Source organism: Carettochelys insculpta, chromosome 23 (assembly GCF_033958435.1).
Source record: "Carettochelys insculpta isolate YL-2023 chromosome 23, ASM3395843v1, whole genome shotgun sequence".
Lineage (NCBI taxonomy): Eukaryota > Metazoa > Chordata > Testudines > Carettochelyidae > Carettochelys > Carettochelys insculpta.
Window position 1 is genome coordinate 16,970,507 of NC_134159.1, and position 23,049 is coordinate 16,993,555.

General features: G+C 41.4%; 1 protein-coding gene across 1 annotated transcript in view; it reads left to right on the forward strand.

Annotated features, from left to right (window-relative positions):
• The first annotated feature begins 504 nt into the window (after positions 1-504).
• CALML6 (calmodulin like 6) overlaps positions 505-23,049 on the forward strand; it is a 34,603-nt gene continuing 12,058 nt past the window's right edge. The window contains exon 1 of the mRNA XM_074975800.1: positions 505-621. The gene's annotated coding sequence lies outside the window, so the exon portion shown is untranslated. The remainder of the gene's footprint in view (positions 622-23,049) is intronic.

A 23,049-nucleotide genomic window follows, 5' to 3' on the forward strand; every position in this document is an offset into this window, starting at 1 on the left:
TTTTATGTGGAACACCTATAAAATTTTCTTTAAAATATTGTCAGACAAAAACAAAGCAAAACAAAATGAGCAACATATCAAGCAAAAACAAAATGAAGCAATTTAATCGGGTATCATAGCAATGAAGAAGTAACATTGTAAGTGGTTTTAATAATACAAAATATATACCATCAGTGTATGAGATCAAAAAAGTATCAGATGTTCACAGCACTTCCACAAGTTGTTCACTGAACATATTTTAAGAAATACTGGAGTAGTTGGTGTAGGGCATCAGATGAGAATTGCTTGCTGATATCCAGAGAATCACTCTTCTAAAATCTACATAAGAAATTTAAAGCTATGCAAGGGAATGTGAGGGTTCCTCCACCATTCATACAAAACTCTCTGCCTTCATTTCATCTCCTGTTTTGCCCCTAATGTTTGGAGAAACCTTACATGTTTACTGTAATCACAGAATCACAGAGCTGAAAGGGGCCTCAAGAAGTCACAAGAGTCCAGCCCCCTGCTTAACACAGATCAATTCCAGCCATGTCTATGTAAAGTTGGGACTTAAAAACCTCTAAGAATGGAGAATCCACCACCGCTCTAGGCAATGCATTCCAGTGCTTCACCCCCCTCCTGGTGAGTAGTTTTTCTTAATATCCAAATGCTACAGGACAAAGTGGATATGGCTGCAGTGAAAGCTGTGAGTTGAGGGTCCAGGGTTCAAGATTTTTCAAGTCTAGCTCCGGACTTTTAGGTGGGCCATTGCACATCTCTGACTTGTTTTAGCCCTTTTTAAAATGGAGATGATAAATATTTATCTCCTCTCAGTCAGATGCAAATTCATGTGTTTTTTCCCACTGTTGTATATACGTTTCTCTCTCTCTAGCCTCAGTTAATCCATAGCTGTTTCTCTCTCTTCTTCCATTTTACTCTCTTTTTAATGCAGAATGTGAATCCAATGATGTTAGAGTTTGCACCAAAAGCTTTCTGAGACTGTTCAAAATGGGACAAATCAAGTCTTCTCCTTAACTACCATATGGAGCGAATTGGATTAACCTTGTCTATGTTTTCACACTCACCCCTTTACCCCCTCCTTCCCGCCAGTGTGGGCTACCATCACTTACTCTGAAAATCCCATTGACTACCCAGACAAAGCATTCAGCATACTTGCCTCCATACCATTTGAATAATGAAGCATAAGCTGTGCTTTGAATAGACATCTGTGCCTCTGTAGGTTGGCCTGGTGTGGCTGTCTCTCTCCAAGGCAGGATGTTTACCTCACTGCAGACTGGGGTTTCTCCTCAGTTACTTTTCACCTTCAGGGATGTAAATTCCCTTGTGATGAAACTGTTACAATGGTGGGGTACAGCCAAGAGAAAGAATGCAGCTTTCTGGATGTCCTCTATCAAGGGCAGAAATTTCACAATACTCTTCAGAATACTTTATTAAATAAATTATTCTTCAGGATAGCAGGTGAGTGGTTGTATCCTGGCTTTCACACTTAGGCACCCTGATGCCATCTCGTGGAAGAACAGTGGAATAACAGTGATTGTATATGGGCACAGAGAGGTAGCAGCGTTAGTCTGCATCTTCACAAAGCAACAAAGCAGTCATGTAGCACTTTAAAGACTAAAAGATAATTTTTTAGGTGATGAGCTTTTCTGTTCAATGAAAGCTCATCACCTAATAAATGATTGTGTTAGTCTTTAAAGTGCTACATAACTGCTTTTTTGTTTTGTATATAGGCAAGAAGCAATTGTTCTCAGGCCATGACTTTTTATTTTTAGGGTCTTCTGACTAGCTAATAAAACTGATACTGCTAGTCTAATGGCCCTTATAGCTACCCAACTATCTTCTATCCGTTTCTCAAAGTTCTGAACGTTCCCCCAGTAATTACCCCTTCCCTCTTGGTATTGTGCTGTGGCAACTGTCTTTCTACCTTGGGACATTCAGGAGAAGCTGCTGCACTGCCAACAGCATTGTTGACTATCCCAAGGGTCTGAGTAGAGCCACAGAGCCCGTAGGACCAGCTAGACTGGACTCCCATGTGGCAGGTTTGAAAACAAGCTGCAGAGGCTGCTGAACAGTGCAGTGGATTATATATTGCAGAGCACGGCTCAGAGCCCTCAGAAAAAAAACAGATAAACCAATTTGTTCAGATTCCAATAGGTAAACAAGTTGAGTGGGGAGTGGTATTTTCGATCCAGATCTGCATTTGTCTACATTTTAATGTTCAGGTGTTAGGCTGAATCTCAGGATATTTGAGTCCCAAAATGTTAGCAATCTTACATGATCAGCTTCTGTCATAAAATATGTGCAATCTGATCAGGCAAGTTGCCACTGCTCCTGGACCTGCTTTTGTACTTCTCTCCCTTCAGCTTCTTTCCTCTCCCAATACATAGTCATGTTGTGTGATAAAGGCATCAGATACTGGGATTCTGGAGTCTTTTACTTACTCTAACAATTTCTTTAGGTTTCTTTGTGTCTCTCCATTTCCTTTAAAACCAGTGCTATTGTTCTGACACAAGCTTTACTGGTGCTTTGGCTGTCGTCCTCTCTTTCCCATTTCTTTTAATTCAGCTCCCTAATTCTGAATACCGTTAACTTAGCTCTTATGACTATCTCTCCTTACTTTCCCTAATGAAACTCTGTCATCTATAAGCCTTCTAAAAATGGGTTTTAGTAACCAATTTGCTTGGAAGCTAAACTTTGCAAAAGCCCAGCAGGGATTTTTGCAAGTATAAAAAGTGGGAAAGGCATCTAGTGTATCTCAGAGGTGCCTTTTATTCAGAGTATTTCCCTACTTCCCCCATCTCTCTAGTGATTCCTATAAGTTAAGCAGCTGTTGCCTGTTTGTAAGGCAATAGTAACTCAAACCTCAATTCCTAGATGGGGAAGCTCTCCAAGTTTATGTTTGTGGCTGTAATATGTAGATAAGAATAGGTGAGATTAAAGCTAGAGAGAAATAAGGGGCAAATCTAAAAAGAGAACATGGGATGTTTCAGATGTCCTGTTTATTCAGTGAATGAATAATGTATGATTTCAAAGTATCAAAACAAAAAAGCAGTCATGTAGCACTTTAAAGACTAACAAAATATTCTAAATGGAAGGTACCTGGTTTCTAGCATATAAGGAAATAGTAACATACTTTAATGTGACAGAGAGATAACTGTTTTTTTGTTTTGATAGAATACAGACTAACACAGCTATCTCTCTGTCACATTTCCAAGTATGTTACTATTTCTTTGTACGCTAGGAACCAGGTACCTTCCATTTAGAATTCTAGATGAAGGGACGAAGAAAGCACAAATATAAAGTCTTAAAATGGAAGGAAAGCTGAGTGCAATTTTTCCTTAGGTTTCCCCTGCCTCCCACAGCAACAGATTTTATACACTAGGGGCAGATCCTCAGCTGGTCTTAGTTGTCATAGCTCCATGGTTACAGTTGCCATAAACAGAATGAGCACAGCTGTCTAGGTTGTTCTCAGAAATGCTTTATATTAAGAATCCATATATAGTTTGTAAAAGGTTAATAAATGATTAATCATTTATTAAAATATCTCTCAGTGGTTACAGATGCCTTACAATTGTAACCTGTAGGTGAGGTGCTTATATGGCACCCAGCATTGTAGAATTTATTCTCACAACACCTTTGTGAGGTAGGGTACAGTTACACTAGGAGGTTAGGTCAAATTTGTTAAGGTTAATTATTTTAGCACCTGACTTTGTAATGTTGAGGGTGCATGTCCACACTGGCATATGAAATTGATGGAGTGCATCCTCATTAGGGTGGGCAGTTTCAACTTTGTCAGAAATGCACTGTGGGTACCTATCCCACAGTTCCTGCTGCCCCACTGCATTGTGGGGTAAGTTCTGAGCATCTGATGGGACAAAAAGGTACCATAGGTAGTTCTGGGTGTGTGTTGTCAGCTTTCCATAGTGCTCTTATCTCCTCCACTTCCCTTTGGAAAGCAATGGCAAAAAGTGTTTTTTACCCTTTTTTCATTGGGTATCTGTGCAGATGCCATTGCAAGGCTAGCATGGAACTTGTCCAGCTTCAAACTGTTGTGACAAGTATTATGAGTGCATCACAATATGGTGCTACGGTGTGTGCAGAGCCCAAGCATCCTTCAGAATGATGGAGACTGACGAGGGCATGGATATACACAAATGTGCAACACTGGAGAGGAGGAACGGGGAGATGTTGGCTGCACTCAATGCTTTGTACACGGTTGAGCGCAGCTTCTGGTGCCATGAAACAAGCTTAGACCAGTGGGACCACATTTTCTGCAGGTATGAGAGGATCAGCAATGGCTATAAAACTTCCACATGCATAAGACATTTATGGAACCCTTGTGAATGGCCTTCCCCTGTCCTGAAGCACCAAAATGAGATCTGCTCTGACAGTTCAGAAGCGTGTGGCAGTATCTCTGTGAAAGACTGCAGTGCCAGACAGCTCAGTGTATTTGAAAAACAAGACAAAACAAAAACACATGCACCCTGAAGGGAAAAAAGGGATGCAAAATATCTCACAAAAGTCTGTGTCCTTTGGCAGCCTGTCTGCCTTCTGAGAATGTATTGCACTATGTGTCTGTCTGTCATCAGCCTATTATTTCTTGTTTCATTTGTAGGCTACTGGAGAGCTCAGTGTCTCTGAAAAACAAGACAAACAAAAACACACACACCCTAAAGGGAGAAAAGGAAGTGATGCAATGTTGAACCACTGTATTGCTGGCTTTGAAACGGGCAGCTTTTCCACCATCCCTCTAAGTACCTGAAACACTAACTAGTAAGCATGTATATTCTAAAAGAGATGCCAAATATCTCACAAAAGACCTCTTTTTTTCCTTTTCCTTAATGACCCATCTTTCCCCAGAAAGCAATCTGCACTTGTCATGTGCTCTTGCATTTTACTTCTTAATATCACAATTGTCTAACATTCGTTTTATGCCACGCAATCAGAGCTCAATAAGGAACAAGGGAGAATCGGAAACAGAAACTTTTCCCAGGGGCGTTTTGATGCACCACAGTCCAGCCTTTTTGTGTACTGGATTTGATTTTTAAGATGTAGTATTCCATAAAGCATTTATTGCCTTCTCCATTTTTATAGACCATAATTCTCCTAAGATGCCTTCTGTTTCCATAATCCACTCTCAATCTTATTCAACAGCTTTACTCACAGTTTGAAGCTTAGTTGCAGGCAAACTAAGGAGCCTGAGGCATTTACAAAAAAAAATTAGCAAAACACTCAGTGAGCGAGGATGTTTCCAGCAGATAGGGATGATTAGAAGTAGAGCCAAGGAAAAGCAGAGTGCAAGAATCTGAAAAATGGATGTCTGCCAGCTATTTTTATTTAAGGGACCAGATTTTGTGTGTCCCACTCATCAGTGTAGTAAGCTCTGAATTTATTGCCAATTTTATATTTCTGTCTTAAAGCTCCACGTCCTGAAGTCATGTGGTCATTTGAGAATCTGATTTTTTTAAATGAAACTGAAGACACTTGGGGTTTTAGCCCTTAAAAAGGGCAAGAATAGCTTCACCTCACAAAAACCCTGAATTTATTTATTTATTAAAATTTTCATGACTATCCAATCAGATAAAATATTTAGGGCTCATAATACTCATAATATTGCACAGAACTGTGGCACTAAAACAAATCTTTGGTTGTGAATTACTGCAGAGAAGATTTGGGGTTTTTTAACTGTGTGTATGTCTAAGTAGCAAAGAACACCCACACTGGCTTATGCAGCTGACGCAGGCTCCCAGAGTTTGGGCTATAGGCTCTTTCATGGCTATGAAGACTTGTGGAAAGCCTGAGCTCAGAGACCATCAGATCTCAGAGGTTCCTAGAGCCTGTGTCCCACTTGAACGTCTATAAACAGCCCTGTAGCTTTGATCCCACTAGTCCAGGTCAGCTGTCCCGTGCCAGCCACTATGTAGACATACCTAATTTTCCGGGACCCAGAGAATTGTACCTGTGAAGGAGATGCAAGGTGAGAACTAAAATCCTAGTTCCATTTTGAAGTAAATCAGAGGGTGCCTTCCTGATTTCCAGAGGACATGTTCTCAGCAGAGATTGAAAAGGGACCAGCACTTGGCTATAACGGGAAAGTTGCTGAGAATCTCCTATTGCTTTTAAAGTCGTTAGTAGCTGAGGTTTCATCTCAGGAGGTTCTCCTCACCTGCAGGCTTAGGTCCATTGTACTTTGATTAAAGAGGAGTAAGTTGCATGCACAAACTGCTGCAAGTATGCTCAGCAGAATCTAGCTGCCAGCATCTTGATAGATCTATGGAACCCTCTGTGTTCTTTTTGTGGGGTGGATGGGAGAGATGCAGCAGGAGTTCACATTAACTCTATTGGGCAGTGCTAAGCATTCTTGGGACATAAGTGATGAAACTAGGAGTGCAGGGTGGGTTGGGAAGAGTGGGGACGGCCACACCCCTGACTTGAAGTGGTTTCCATCATCTCCAACATTTAGAGTTTGCTTCACTAGTTCTCTGAACCTCCACTGTACAAATTGTTCCAGGAGCCCTGCTTTGAGATGTCACAGCAGGCTTAGGTTCTAAAGCAAGTTTGGGGGTTTCATTCCTTCTGAATATGGATTCAAACAGTTCCTCTGCTCTGCTCCATGGCAGTGGGGGCTGGAACTGAAGATCAAATTGCTACTTTCTCATAATTATAGCTATTTGCCTTTTGAAGCAGTAAAAAGCTTCTGCTTTCCCATTTTGTTAGAAAGCGCATGCCTGATTCTCCTCTCAGCATAATATTATGCAAATGTTTGGAGCTAATCCTGATTTAGGGCCTGATCCAAAGCCCACTAAAATGAGTGGGAATCAGGAGCTTATGCTGCTTAAAAAGCCCCTTGGATCGAGATACTTTAGTAATTTCACATAGGCTTCCAAACAGTCTTTGATTCAAATAAGGAACAGAAGTGAAAGGCTCCGTATCCCATTACCAGAATTCCCTGAGCCAGACAGTACCAGAAGCACAGTGACATTTAGTATAATTTCAGCATTAAACCCACCCTCAAGTCACAGCTTCCATATAAAGCAGATGCTGTGCATCTTTCTGGAAGGCCAGCTCATGTTTGGCTCATTCCTTCATCTGCATATTTACTTTTCCCACTTACAGTCTCCTTCAGCCACTGATTTGCTTGATTCACTGGTATCTTTCCTTTCACAGCACTTGCCATTTGCTCTGTGAGGATCCCCAGTTTTTCATTGTGGCTGCTTACTTGGTCAGCTGGAGCTGTCTTTGCATGTAACATTTCAAGCAACTGCATTATCACTAAATCACCATTCCATTAAAGGGAAAAAAATGAATAAACTTCACACAGATTAACACATGCTCCTGCTCTGACACCCATCTGTGTGCCATGCTGAACCTCATTAGCTGTTACACTCCTCTAAGGAGCAGTATCAGCAGATTTCAGTCAGAACAGCAGGAGAAAACTTATTAGTGGCTTTTCATATCAAATAGCACCAATCCCCTGGACAATATACTTAAATAAACTTGCTCTTGAACCACTCCCTTTATTTGGCATTAACCTCCAAGGCTCCTTCTCCTGGGACTGGCATCCACCTGTTTTTCAATGGCCATTTGGGGAGTGCTGGCAGATTCTGGAAGGAACAGGTGGTGAGACGTGGGGTCTGTCACTTTTTTCCTCTTGGCAGAAGGTTATGACCAGGAGACTATTTTCATAAGAAGATTTACAGCAGCTAAACTATCTTGGGTTTAGCAAACTAGCAGTGTCATAATCCTGAATACTGAGCAGATAGCTTTGCTGTCACTGTAAAATAAGATGCCTTGTCCTTTGGTTGGATTTGTAGATGAGTATTTCTGAAGAGTGGAGGGTGCATGCTAAAACGGGTGAATGTTGTACCAGACCTGGCCCTTGTTACATCAGCCACCTATTCCTTTGCAAAAATCCCTTCATATTTGCAAAGTGGCCAAACAACAAACTCTCTTCTGTGGTCAATCTCTGATAATACACAATATCTTACATATGCAAGATATCGATGTATTAAACCCCTTACCCTCCCTTGGGGGAGAAGGTCAGGATCATCCCAACTGGAGAAAATGAGCTTTCATGGGTAAGACCTACTTCCTCAGATCTGGAGCAAAAATGATAATACACGGCACATATATAGCAGGAAGTGGGGAAAGGAAGAAGAAGAGAGGAAAAAAGAGTGGGTGAGAGTTGGGGTGGAGAGTCACCTATCATTAACAGGACCTGTAGAAGGAGTAAGTTAAGTGGGAGGTGTGCTGTTCCTGCACATATCAAAGATGGGGAATGGCACACATCCCACTTAACTTAATTTACTCCTTCCACAGGTCCTACTAATGACAGATAACTCTTCTCCCCCACTCTTTTTCTGCCTTCTTCTTTCTTCTTTTCCTCCTCCTGCTGTATATATGTGCCCTGTATTGTCATTTTTGCTCAAAATCTGATGAAGTGGGTCTTACCCACAAAAACTCATTCCCTAATAATAATCTGAGCTAAAATTTGGCTCAGGACCCAAGGACTGTACCTTTTGACAATATAGAATTAATCTAACCTGGGTGTGAGTAGCCACAGTGACAACCCTGCCCAACTACCTGTATTCTCACTGATGCGTCACTCCTCTGTGTGGCCCTAGGATGTCTAGTGGCACATCCAGAGATTCCTTGTGCTGCTTTAAATTGAGCTGCTTTATAAATTTTTCCCAGTAAATTGTGGGAGCAATTGTTCTTGTGGAGGAGGAGAACAGTGGGAAGGCATTGGAGGATTCTGAACAGTCTGGTTAGTTAGACTGCATTCTCATTACGAAGCAGGTGGATTACTAGCCTAAGCAAAAGTAGCAGTTGCACTTAGCTTATGGGTTGAGAGCAGCATTGCACTTTCATGAGAGGGTTTTGTATGTGGACAGAAGTGGGGAGGCTTACAGGCAATTCCTGATACAACTCTGCACTCTCAAACATGGAGCCTATTCCCACAAGGCACCCATTCACCCCTTGCCCAGAGGATTCCTCCTACGTAGTGTGACTACATTTCCCTAGGCCAAATACAAGACACCTGGCCTCCAGGGATGGGAGGCTATTGTCCCATGTCAGGGCTCCCCAGTAATGGGGGCTGCAGCCCCATGATTGGACACCAGGGATGGGGGCTGTACAGATTCCTAGCAGGGACCACTAGGGATGGGGGCTGTATCCTCCAGGAGGGGGCTGCCAGGGATAAGGAGTACAGCCTCATGGTGGAGCTGCCAGGGATCGGGGTTGCTGCCCCACAGTGTGACACGACAGATGGGGGCTGTGCAGCCTGCTGGTGCAGGGTGCCAGGGAACCAGCTAAGCATCCCATGGAGGAGATCCCCACTGCTGCCCCGAGGTTCAGGGCACCAGGGAAGCAGCCAGTCACAGAGGAGCTCCCCAACAGCAGAGGTTGCCTCCATGAGATGTAGGCCAGTGGGGAACTGAGAATCTGCCCTGCAGAGAGACTCCCCAGCAGTTGGGGCTGTGCCAGGGAATAAGGCAGCCCCTATGTGGAGGGATTCCCTGGCAGTGGGGACTGCCACCTCAAGGTGTGGGGTGCCGAGGAACAGGAGCCCTGCAAAATAGAAGACAGTTTGCCCATTTTCTTAAAAACGTCAGAATGCCTGTAACAGGTTTTAAGTAAAGACTGTCCTAATAAAAATGGGATGGTCATCCTACTCGTAAGACACTACCTTAGTAAATCCTGGCAATCACTCACAGATACCACCAGCCTGCTGACAATCTCCCTGGTGATAAGACACTCTTCTTCACATCTGTGGATACAACCTACAGAACTCAATGCTGAGATGAGGATATTGTCTCCTTCAATGCATACATTTACCGCAACAGTCACAGCTCTGCCAAGCTGTTCCAGTTAATCCCTCCACCATTCAGTAGTCATTCTTCACCATTCATTCTTTCCCAGCGTGCAGGCAGTGAGTGCTGCACGTAAGTGCAGAAATTCATATCTGTGAAACGCTACAGAAGTAATGGCATATTCCCCAAGCCTGATTCTTATGGCACCCCTTTTACTGATCCATTCCCATTGGCTATTGCCAACTCATAGGGTCAGACTTAGAGTTGTATTCCTGGCACTGCCTGTAACTGAACTTTGTATTTACTGGTTTGCAGATATTTAAATTTAGTCAGTCTCTACAAGTTTAAAGAACAGGGGTGCCCACTGGGCAATCTTAATGCTGCTTAACGAAGTTTGGGGGCACCTGAAAAACAAAATGTATCAGCTTTTCCATGTCTCTTCTCTCCTGCACCTCATGAAACAGTTTTCCAAGCACTGTCCCACTTGTGAGGGCAGGTGCAAGCACCTCAGATGACTGGAAGCCTGGATGTATTATCAGCTTTATTTTGTTTCCCACACAATCTGTAGTCTACACTACATCATAACCACTGATGAAGTGTTATGTAGTGGTTAGAGCAGAAAAAATGAGAGTGAGGAGTCCTAGATTAAATTCTTGCCTTGCTCTAGAAATTTAGGCCAAACTTTCAAAAGCACTCCCTAATTTGGGGATATTACAGTGTTGAGAGCACCTACCACCTACCTTTTACAACCAAAATCTATTGGCACCCCTTATAAGAGATTTTTTTGAAGACATGAACTTTAGCATCTTTGTGTCCCCATTTATCCAAAAAGGGAATAGAAACCTCCTTTTTATGCATTTCTCCTGTATGGTACCAGCTGCTATTATTATTTGTTATTTGTATTACATGACTGCCTAGGAGACCCGCTTATGAGACAGAAGCTCATGGTGGTAGGAGCTACATAGGCACAAAACAAAAAAAAGACCTTTGCCCTAAACTTTACACACATTTCTAAGAGGCACATGCAGTAAATAGGCTATGTTCTTGGGCTCAGATGAGATTTTTTGTTGTTGTTGTTGTTGCTGGCTAGAGGCTCCTCACAGCTCTGCAAAGTCAGGTGGGTAGGTAAATATTTATTGTCCCCATTTTACAGGTGGGGGAACAGAGGCAAAAAGGACAAATAACTTGCTTAAATTTGGAAGGAGCAGTGTCGTAGCTCTGTGCTGGGAGTTCCTCCTTCCCAGTCCTGTACTCTTTCTCAAATGCCTTGGTAGACCTGAATTCTGCCACTGCTGAACACATAAGTCTTACAAACCTCTAAGCAGGTTTTGTTCAATGCCCTGAAATTTCTCTGCTATCAGTGCCTAACAGATTCCTTAATCTGTGTGCTCGTAGAGCAGAGCAGTTATGGCACATTTGTCCAATTACTATATAATCAGTTCTGGCAATTACAGTACATTCAGTTCTGGTTCATTGGTGCTGCTGTTCACTCTCCTCCATGATGAAGTGATCTGCTCCAATCTCTGTCATTTATGACAGCTTGATTTGAGCAGTTCAAGCAGAATGGGAGGGGAGGTTTCCTGGTTGTAGGTATCCACCTGCCGAAGCCAACAACGACAATCAGGGGTAAAGCATTTTTTCCTTCTAAAAAATAATGCTTTTTCTCCCACCTCATCTCTCACACAAAGGAGAAATCCAGTAGTTTATATAAGAGCTGAATGCATCCCAACACAACTGCCACAAATATCCAATCAAATAAATGATTGAATTTGCTTGACTTGTGTGAAGGCCCCTGGCTCACTGACTTCCTAGTAGTCTTTTAGACTACATCTAAATGGCGTGCTGCTGCTGGTAGGATCATGCAAATGAGGGCACTCGACCATGCAAATGTGGCACTTATTTACAAATTGTGCACCTCATTTGCATAATCTTGTGTGATTGTTGTCCTGGCAGAGGCTTCAGTTGCCACAAAACAAGCTGTGTAGACAAAATGAGGGATAAGGGACTGTCGACAAAGAGGGTTTTGGACAAAAGAACCCTGTCTATGTGCCTCATTTGCATGACCCTGCCATCAAGATCACGCCTTGTTGATGTAGCTTTAGTGAACAGGATTATAGGCAGGACTTTGTTTCTAGACACAGGCTGTTGTATACACCTATCAAAGAGCATTGATGGAAACTGAATTGTGTATCTGTGAATCCAAAAGATTCACATTGGAAGTGTGATCCCAAGAGCCATGTTCAGCCAACCAAGGCTCAGAAATACCACCATGTGACAGTTCATTCACAAAAAATTACGCAACCCACCTTGAATTTCAGATGCTTGTGCATAAGTTAAAGATCAAGAATCATCTCAAAGTTATTCTGGTAATAAATTTTTGAAATAATTTTTCAAAGTAATAAGAGAAAATTGTCATGTGATTGTAGATAACTTGGGAAAAGCTAAAAAATTGCTGTAAATTATACATTCAGCTTGAGATATGAGTTTAGTTCAGATCCTAAACTGGTGTCATGATGATTTATGTTAAGTGGTATTATGCTGATTGAGGATCTGCCCCAGTATTAGGTGATCCTTTCTTCCTAAAGCTCTTTCTGAAGTATGTAAATACACTCTCATGTCATCCACTGTTACATGCAGCCACCTCTGGGCTGGAAGCTAGACAGACTACTAGTGCAAGCCAATTGCAAAAAGTTGGTGGAAGATGCATGGGAAAGGAAATACTGTTTCAGTCAACACAAACAGGGCAAATCCTACTTTTATAAACAACTTCAGATGATGTTTTGATTCAGAGAAAATGTGATTTTGGCTCTAAACATCTTTTCTGAAAATGCTTTGCAAGATAAGCTATATGAAACTCTATCGCCTATTTTGCCAAAATAAAGGAATGAACCCTATTATTATATGCATTGTGAAAGCATCTTGGTCAGGAGCCCCACTTTTCTAGGCAGCATAGAAACTTGTAGGCTGGGTCTACACTAGACAGTTTTGTCAACAAAAGGCCCTTCTGTCGACATAACTCAGGGCATCTACACACTTAAAGCATTCTGTCGACAAAGTCTCAACAGAACTCTGCATTTTCTTGGACAGTTCATTCATTCATTTGTGCCATGATGATTAGCGTAGGCGATCATGACCCTCCACCCCTGTCTATTATGAGTACTCTGGAGCATCTCCACAGTACTGTGACAATGCAACCATGAAGTGATACTATCCAATATTTTCGCATGTTGTCTACCTTGTCCTCGCTTTCCATTATACCTTCCTGTTGTCACTAAATCTTCAAGTGCAGACTTTCTAATTATATGGCCTATAAATTTTGCCTGCCTTGTTCTTATCCTGTTTAACAGTGTTCTTTTGCTGTTGGCTTCATTTAAGACAGACTCATTCGTCCTTTTGGTCGTCCATGAGATGCACAACATCCTTCTTAAAAACCATATTTCTGTGGCTTCGATGTACTTCTCAACTTGTTTACTGATAGTCCATGATTCGCATCCATACATGAGGACTGGTTCTACATAACATAGTAGCACTCTTTTCCTAATCTCCAGTGATAAAGATCTGTTTGTGAGAATGCTTCTCATTTTCTGAAATGCTGCTTTTGCTTGAGCGATTCTGCATTTCACTTCAGTTAAACACCTACCATCGGATGTCATATAGGATCCTAAGTACTTGAATTTAGTCACTTGACCAAGAACTGTTCCATTTGCTAATATCTCACGTGTTGGCAGTACCTTTGTCTTTGTAATAACCATTACTTCCGTCTTCGAGATGCTCAGCTTGAGTCCCTTCAGCTCACTTTCTTTATTGACAACGTTAACCAGTTCCTAAAGATCTTTTTCACTTTCTGCTATTAAAATAGTATCATCTGCATACCTCAGGTTGTTGATGTTACAACCTCCAATGTTTAATCTTGGCAGACCTTCTATTTTGCGCATTATTCTTTCACTGTACAAATTAAAGAGATCAGGTGAAAGAACACAACCTTGTCTCACTCTTAGTTTTATCTTCACATATCTTCTAGGGTTTTTTCTGACCCTGATGGCTGCTGTCTGTTCCCAGTAGATGCTTTTAATTACTCTCAAATCCTTCCCATCTATATCCAGTTCTTCCAACAGTTTCATCATTTTTTCATGTTTCTTCATTCAAAATGTTGTAAGAAACATCAGACTTGATCTGAAATTGCTCCAAACAGATAGAGAAGTTCGAGATCAATTTGCTTCAGCAGTCAAAAATAGATTCAGCGCCTTAAGAGACCTAACTGATATTAACAGACAATGGGAATTATTAAAAGAATCCATTGTTACACCTGCAGATGAAAACATTCCAAGAAATAAAACCATTATTAAGGAGAAGTGTATGACTGAAGAAATTTTGCAACTCATGGAAGAAAGAAGAGTAAAGAAGAAGAAATCTTCTGAATATGAAAAATTGAACAAAGAAACAAAGTTAAAATGTGCAGCTGTAAAGGAGAACTGGTTAAATGAACAGTGTAAGGTAATTGAACAGCAACACGGAAGTGATACAAAAGAGATGCATATATGAATCCAGGAGGTAACAGGAAGGAAAACATGTTCATCATCTGGCTGTCTGAAGTCGAAGAATGGTAGTATAATAATGGAAAAGGATAAAATTTTGGAAGGGTGGTCAGAATACATTGCAGAACTCTCTGATGATGAGAGAGTAGAAAAGCTGAGTCCCTCTAAGTATGCAGATGGTCCACCTATACTCAAGGAAGAAGTAAGAAAAGATTTGAAATGCATGAAAAGAGGAAAAGCGCCTGGTCCGGACAAACTCGCAAGTGAGATGTTGGAAGCCTTAGAAAACTTTGATACTGACACAATTACAAAACTCTTAAATGATATTTACAGTACAAGGCACGTCCCAGAAGATTTATCAAGAGCTGTTTTTTTATTGCCTTGCAGAAGAAAGCATGTGCAACTGAATGTGAACAGCATAGGACAATCAGTCTCATGAGTCATATGACCAAAATTCTTTTGAAGATTATTATGAACTGGATTCGAAATCAAATACAGTCTGAGATCTCTGATGAACAATGTGGATTTGTGAAAGACAGAGGTACTGGTAACGCAATCTACATTTTAATGTCATTAATCGAAAGAGCACTGGAAGTTCAAAAGGACATATATTTGTGCTTCACTGATGATGAGAAGGCATTCAACAGAGTAATACCTGACGAAATGATGAAACTGTTGGAAGAACTGGATATAGATGGGAAGGATTTGAGAATAATTAAAAACATCTACTGGGAACAGAGAGCAGCCATCAGGGTCCTCGACAATATTATCCCTCAAAAATTCGAAGCATAACAATCTCTGGACATAGTACTGTTGACAAAATGCAGTGTAGCCTCTTCCGTCGACAGAGAGGGCTTCCAGTTGCTGGGTAGCCCTCTTTGCAGACCTGCCATTCCGCTTTCTGGCACCAGAGGGCAGTACAATCTGGCAGTTCTCTGTGGACAGGGCAAGTTGTGCCTAGATACAATCTGTTGACAGAGTACTGCGGAGATTTCCCTGTCGACAGATAATTCTAGTGTAGACATAGCTGTAAAGAAACAATCCCTGTTTCAAAAGACCAGAATTGCTGAGATCAGAACATGAGTTCTAGGCAGTCTAGGTATTTCAAACCTCCTGCTCAATCCACAAAGCCCACTCCTGAATAGTATATAGAGTATCTCATTGATAAGGAGAATGTATTTTGCATAGTGAATAAATGATATCTGGGGGCGATTGAGCAGGCAAAAGCAGGACATGGGATGTCTTCTCAATGCTTCCACTTGCATTTAGTGCATACTGATGTTTCACTTTGGATGTTGCAGGTTTATTACTTAATGTTCTCCAAAGATTATATTGGAGTGATCATAAACACCATTGTGAATATGCCACTTTGATATTGTTAACCAGCTTTACTATAATGGGGCATGAACTTAAATTTTATGACAGACCCTAGGTATAATTTGCACTGAGCTATAAAGGCCTTCAGTTATTGAGACAATTTATTCCCTGCCTGCATTTCCAGCCTCATCAAGCATGTGTTATTGTTCTGCAAGCTGCTGACAGCAACGCAGGCGCAGACCTGCTCCAGCAGCATCTCTTCCTTCCCATCACTGACCCCGGCACAAGGCTGGCAAATCACAGCTGTAAACAACTGACAAAATCAAGCAAATTGGACAAATGAGAGGAAAATTGTATGCTGAAAAGGAAAAACGTAAAGGTTCTGAGAGCCCTTCATTGGCGCTGAGGGGATTTCTCTAGCAAATACAGGATGGGGTTTTACCCTTCATCTGAAACACCACATGGGGTGACAAAGTGTGTGCATACACACTAGTGATTTGTAGAGAAATTAGTGATTAGGAATGAAGGCTGGACTGCAAGCTCAGAAGTTTAACATCTTTTAGCCAAGCTGTGGATAAAGTTAGTTTATGGAACCATGTCTATCACTTTTTCAAATTAATTATATGCATAATATTAGCACCTAAAGAGGTCTCAACTGAGACCAGAGCCCCTTTATGGCAGTACAGTATAAACACAGAGACATTACTTGCTAAACAGATGAGACAGGATGGGTGGAGAAATCAAGACCCAGAGAAGAGGAAGTGACTTTTTCAGGGGCAGCTAGCAGGTCGGAGGCAGAGCTAACACACACACACACGTGTTCTGTCAGAGTGTAAACTCTGCTGGGTGCAGACTGCATCTTCATGGGTGTTTGGCCAACATTAACACCACAGGTCCTGGTCCTGACTGAGACATCTCAAATCTCAACAGACACATAGGCAGAAGCAGGCAAACCTCCTCACCACACTTAATTTGGGAGGCACCCTTTTGGAGCTGCCTTTCTTATGAAGTAAAACCATTTCCCACACCAGGGCTGCAGGTAGTTAACTAGTCCCAGCAGCCTTTCAGAAAGCATGCTTGGGATCAAGTGGAATCTGGTCTCAATGGCCTCACCAAAAGTGTCCCACCATTGCTAACTCTAATACAACTCTAGCATAGTGCTAGTTCTGGCACTGTAAATACTACATCAATTAGTCCTAGCTCAAGCTGTTAAAACAACATGGTGGTTTAGAGTCAGCCTGTCTGCACCAGCGGTTCCAATACTATCAACAGTGGGAAAGGTTCAGACTTCCCTTGCATAGACAAAGCTAGAATCACTTCCTGTAAGAGTGATCTAAATAGTTTTTCCTGTCTTCACTAGCACATAAATCATTTTTAAAACTCGTGGAGAGGCAACTGGAGGGGTTAACCCATCAAAAATGGCTGATTTGTATAACGTAGGTGGACTTAGAAATAAAAGGATTGTATAGCATATTTCATCCTTGGTGTTTCTTCTGAATCTGCAAACAAGAGGGTTGTAAGTGGGCTAGTAGTGTCCATTTTGTAAAATAATTTGTCTAGAGATACATATCTTGTACATGCAGGGGAGCTGCAAATGGTAAAAGTGTTGGAATAGAAACCAAGCTCAGAACGCCGGAACCTAATTAGGCTTAAGTGCCTTGTCCCCGACCCCATCTCTAACACAAACCATCCTAAACATAGAGCCAGATGGCTAGGCTTCTCCTCCTTATTTCTCAGAGTTCCGATTGAGCTGGCCAAATACAATTAAACCAGATTCATGGCCATTTAAAAAGGAAAAGTCTGCAAAGTCTGAAAGCAGCCCTGGCTTTCTTTTGTTGAAAGAATACATCCCTGACCTGGTATCAGAGAAGAGCAAGGTCCAAGAGCCATAAAGCAACGTCCTGTTGGTTGAACTATTTTTATTTCTGGTCATAAGGTTATAAAAACATTGGCTGGGTCTACACTACAGAGTTTTGTTGAAAAAAACAGGGAGCATCCGCACTACAAATGCATTCTATAGAGCATATGTTGACAGAATGTAACACTTTTCCTGGCAGACTTCTGTCATGACTCTTCAAGACGTAGCATCTCTGTCGATAAAAAATATCGTAGCTGCTCCAGGGAGCCCTCTGTTGACATACAGGGCTTCTAGTTCACTGGGCAGCTCTGTTTGCAGAGCTTCTGGCTGGCTGCTCTGTCGACAGAGAGCTGGGCAGTCTGGCCACTCTCTGTCAACAGAGAGCATTGACAGGGGGAGCCTCAATTAGGTGTGGATGTGTTCTGTCGACAGCGGTTCTGTCAGGAAATATCTGTCTACAGTGACTTCTGTTGACAGAATGCTGTAGTGTAGATGCAGCCATTATGTTTAATATCCCTTTAATGTTACTGCTTTCCTAACTTCATGTCCTCAGGCCCTGACATTTATTTCATTTTCTTTCTTTCTGTTTGAATTCAAGCACAAAGAGACCATCATTCCAAGAGGCTTATTCTTTCAGCGTGGCCATTTCGAAATTTGGGGCTAGTGTAGACGTAGCCCAGAATCTGATTTTAAGAAGAGCTGAGCACCTGACATCTGCACCTGCAGTTCAATTCAGTAGGTGCTAGCTGCTCAGGTTCTCCATGTCTTGAGATGGGCATCCTGAAATTGAGACTCTTCAGATCATTAGCCATTTTGGAAAGGGTTTGGCCCACGTGACTCATCTGCGGTTACAAAGCTGGATTGTCAGCCTTGTATACATTATTGATGTGTCACACTGCTTTCTTCACCTTTTAGAATACCAACACACCAGAAAGGTGAAGAATGTAAAGAGAAAACTACCCTTAAAAGTGGATGTTGGCTGTGAGCTGACAGTCTCATGTACTAAGCAGATGTAATTAGAAATAAGATTCTTCCAAAAATAGAGTTCCCTGTCTTAAGCTCTTGAAGCCATAAAAGGTTTCCCAGAATCTTCTGCCCCCTGAGGAATGATGGTCTAACCCTCTTCTATGATCTAAAAAGGAGAGATCACTTTCCTTCTGGGGCCAGACACTACTACCAGTAGGTTACTGACATCTTGTCCAAGCAGTCTTCCAAGACACTGCAAACATGGTGAGTGCACAGTCTTTCCTTACTATCCCAAACTGTAATGATTGGAACATTTTTCCCAGTACCTGTGATATTGATTAAATACCTTTTAACCAGCCTGTCCAGGATGTCATGTGAAAACTTATTGCAATAAAGACCTTCTTAAGACAAACAATGTCAAAGCAATGGTGAGCAGAACTAGCAGACAATAGACTCATATTTTGTTAATTGTCTCATCTAAAATTATTTGGACATGATTGAATGACTACCTCATTAGAGAATTATTGAATTTTTTAGTATGTCCATTTAAATTTGTTTCTCTTGAAAACTTAAAAAAGTGTTTAATAATTAAAGCATTTTCTAGGAAAAATGTGCAGGATTAATTCTTTATGAGTGGAGATGTGGTGATCCTGGAGCTTTCTGAAAGGTTATTTAACACCAGCTCAGCATGTACTGTATGTTTCACAAAAGGAAAGGATGCTGTTTTAGACATTCAGAGTTCAGATGACTGTAGTGCTAATAAATAATTACTGGCATTTATGCTGTCTTGTCCAAAGATCTCAAAATACTTTAAAAGTTGACTAGAAAAACACTACAAACACAGAGAGCACTATTCTCATTGCTGAAATGCAGTCACCTCTGGGGTAGAATATTGTGGCTGTTTAACAGTACACAGCAATATTACACAATACTTTGATAGAAACCAGGAAATATCCTGTCATCATCATAATCAATAACCGTGGGCTCAGTGCCTGTTGGTGTCTGATGCCTCTCTCACTATTTTGCAGTTAACTGTAAATACAGGAGAAAATTACTAAGCTGGAAGAAATGAAACAATAGAAATCAAATGAATTGTTCCTTTGTATTAAGGGTCTGTTCTTGCATCCATTGACCTCAACGTGCAGAATCAGATCCTGAATGAAAATTGGCCATTTAAGTTCCAAACACCTGCAGCAAATTACCAGGGAAACAGCCATTTTGGGGGGAAATAGTAGCTGACATACATGAATAATCATAACTGCATCAAATTAAGTGCACTAAAATAAATAAATGTGCCCAGGTTTGGTGGCTTCAAAAATATATGTTTCTTTGTTGGGTTTCACTGCTCTGCCTTTGGCTCTGTTAAAGATTTCAGGGACTGTAGAGTCCAATATACATACTGATGGTTAAATGCGTTTAGCATCAGGACACAAGCAAAGAACTAGGAGATCAATGCATCTTTAGGCCTAGTTTCTCCCTCATCAGAGAACAGTGGAGCAGGAATGGCAGACAGAGCATTAGTTTCCATTGCATGTTCCCAGCTTTGGTCAGATAATATTATTTACAATTAGGAGGTCTCTTTTTAATTTGGTTTGTCTCCAGTTGGGGTCCAAATTCATAAACATTAATAACATACACAAGTTCAAAAATCCCATATTTTTCCCAGATTTGCCCTTTTCAGTACAAGATGAAGCAAGCAGCTGATTGTAAGTAGTTACGATGAAGCTTGCTGCCATTTAGGATATTATGAGCATTTGGAGAATCAAGAGAGGCTGCATCAACTAATGATTAGAGCATGGTACTGGGCTTCCATCTCTGACATCTACATTGGTGGTTGTGAAGACAACTGATACGTATAAATCACATTGATCTCTTCAGAGTGTAGATGATAGATAAATGCAAAGTATTATTTGCACTGTTGGATGAGAGCTCCTTGTTTGCTACAGGAGTTGAGGTGGATTTCCTGAATCCCTCATTCACAGTCTCATTCTCTGTTGACACAAAGGCAGCATCTACACTTGCATTCCTCTTTCGAAAGAAGCATGCAAATGAGGGAGATTGAAAATGCAAATGAGGTGCAGAGTTACATATCTGGCACCTCATTTGCATATTCTTCTTTCGAAAGAGCTTCTTTCAAAAGAAGAAAAGCGTGAAGATGCTGCTCTTTTGAAAGTAAACCCCATCTTTGAAAGAATCCTTCTTCCCATAAAAAAGGGTTTACTGTACTTTTGAAAGAGCAACGTCTACACTACTTTTCTTCTTTTGAAAGAAGAATGCGCAAATGAGGCGTCAGATATTTAAATCTGCACCTCATTTCCATTTTCTATTTCCCTCATTTGCATGCCTCTTTTGAAAGAGGAATGCAAATGTAGACACAGCCAAAGTGTTTTCAAAATTTCTAAGGTGAGAAAAGCCTTTTAAATGAAGATTTAAATGGAGAACAGCTGCCTGTATCCTAGCATCTGCTGGTCCTCTTAGGAGCTATATGGTGATGTTTGAAAGCTGCTTAATGCAACTTTCCATAGGAACTAAAATTTAAGAGATGTGGAGAACATAATTCTGTCTTTGCTACCCACACCCAAAACTCTCATTGACATCTATTGCCATATGCGGACAAGAGAATCTCTGCAAGGTCAGGACAGAATAGAGGATCTGCATGGGCATAAGGACAAGTAGGAATGCACAGGGGAAAAATCATATACATTGCACATTATTTATAATAATCATAACTTTAGCCCCAGTCTAGTCCTTCTCATTTTGAAGGATTGATTACAAAACCTTCTACAGACCACTATTTCAAAGGACCACTCACTTTTTACCTAAAGGCCAGAACGTAGCGGTAACATTAGGGAGAAAACTGGCTGGCAATCTCAGCAGTGCCAGATGAACTGGAATTCATATTTAAGAAGCAGACTGTTAGGAGGGGAGTGGAGGCAAAAGTAGGAAAATGTATCATAGTCTCACTATCTGAAGCAAGCAACTGGTTGGGGGAGACTATTTAGAAAATAATAAAATACTCAATTTCCCTCCAGCTAGGAATGCAGGAGCCATACAGCAAGTCTGTGCCTTTTCTCCACACTATTTGAAACCACATTTTCTTTTTTCATTTCCTGCACAGTCATCAGCTCTTTCCCCAGGATCTACCTTGGTAATGAGGAGGCATGGAGATCTTTCTTGCCCTGCACTCTGGACCAGGGGAATGATGCTATAAACTGAAGTTCTATGGTGAAATGCAGGATAGATTTCTATCCATAACAGTCACTTTTAGGCTGGCTTTGCAGAGCTGCCCAGTTGTGAGGCCGACACAGCCCCTAAACACAGATGTATTTGGGCAAAGTATTTGGATCCAGATCTAGATCTGGATTTGAACAGCCCTTTGGAAACCGAGAAATGGATCTTCTGAAGTCTTGCATGCAATGGAGGCTTTCTGGGGTATCTCTCTGCAAACGTTACCTCCACTAGGATCTGTCAGTCCCCAGACTGGTTTTGGTGATGACTCACAAACAGAAAGAGTTGTAAAAATGAAGCATTCTGATGAAGGGAGATCAAACTGGAATTATTATTCCTTCAACCCCCTTAAATAGCCACCAGCCTCGCTCAAGTCAGAGGACCTTTGGCAGTTGCAAAATTGAGTGTTTGCATGGCCATTTCCTGTTGGCAAACCCATTTTCATCATTGATGTAACTGTGAAAGTCACTGAAAAGTGCAGCACCGCCCTCTAGTGGCACCTACTGGATTTGTTGTTTGCCCAACTATGTCCCGTCGTTCTGTGCAGCACTGTACATGTGGCGAGGAGTTTCACCCCAGCAGCTTTGATAGGTTCTGTCTCTTACTTAGCTGATGTTCGCAGCGATAGAAGATGCAAGATAGAAACACTCAGTGACTAGTGTCAGTATTTACCACTCTGGAGAGACATTAACATGTTCAAAACCAAACAAAATAGAAAGCAATTGGTGATTATTCAAGCTTTGTCGAGTAGGATGTAAGAGGTATGTTGTTAGAACAGTTCAGCTGTCTTGGGCAACATTTTTACAAATAGCTCAGTGGTTTAGGCTCCTACATCTCATTTTTCAAAAACTAGTTTAGCAGTTAGGAAATAGTACCTCTGTTGCTTTTGAAAATGAGACTTTGGCTATAGTCAGTTATTCCCCATAGCATCTCTCTATAAACTTGTCTACCAGAATCTTCCCTATAATCTCTTGGGTTCCCCTTCAATATCTTACTTCTATATTGCCTTGTCTTTTAGAAAATACTCATAGATGTATTTGGCATTGCCTGCCTCTTTAACTGAAGTAAATTTTTGAAAATAAATGAAACATAGTCATGCTTTTTTCAGTTATAGTCTTTTTCAAAAATGAGGATGAAGGCTGGAATGAGGGTTCAGGGGTGAGGAGGGGCTTAGGACAGAGGGTTGGGGGGAGCTCAGTGCTGGAGGACATGCAGAAGTCAAGGCAAGTGGGAGGTATAGAAGTTAGGGAAGGGGCCTCACAACAGGAGCTGGGAGATGTGGGGGTTACTGTGGCAACTCTTCCCAAGTGCCGGGCAGCACTCTCCAGCCAGC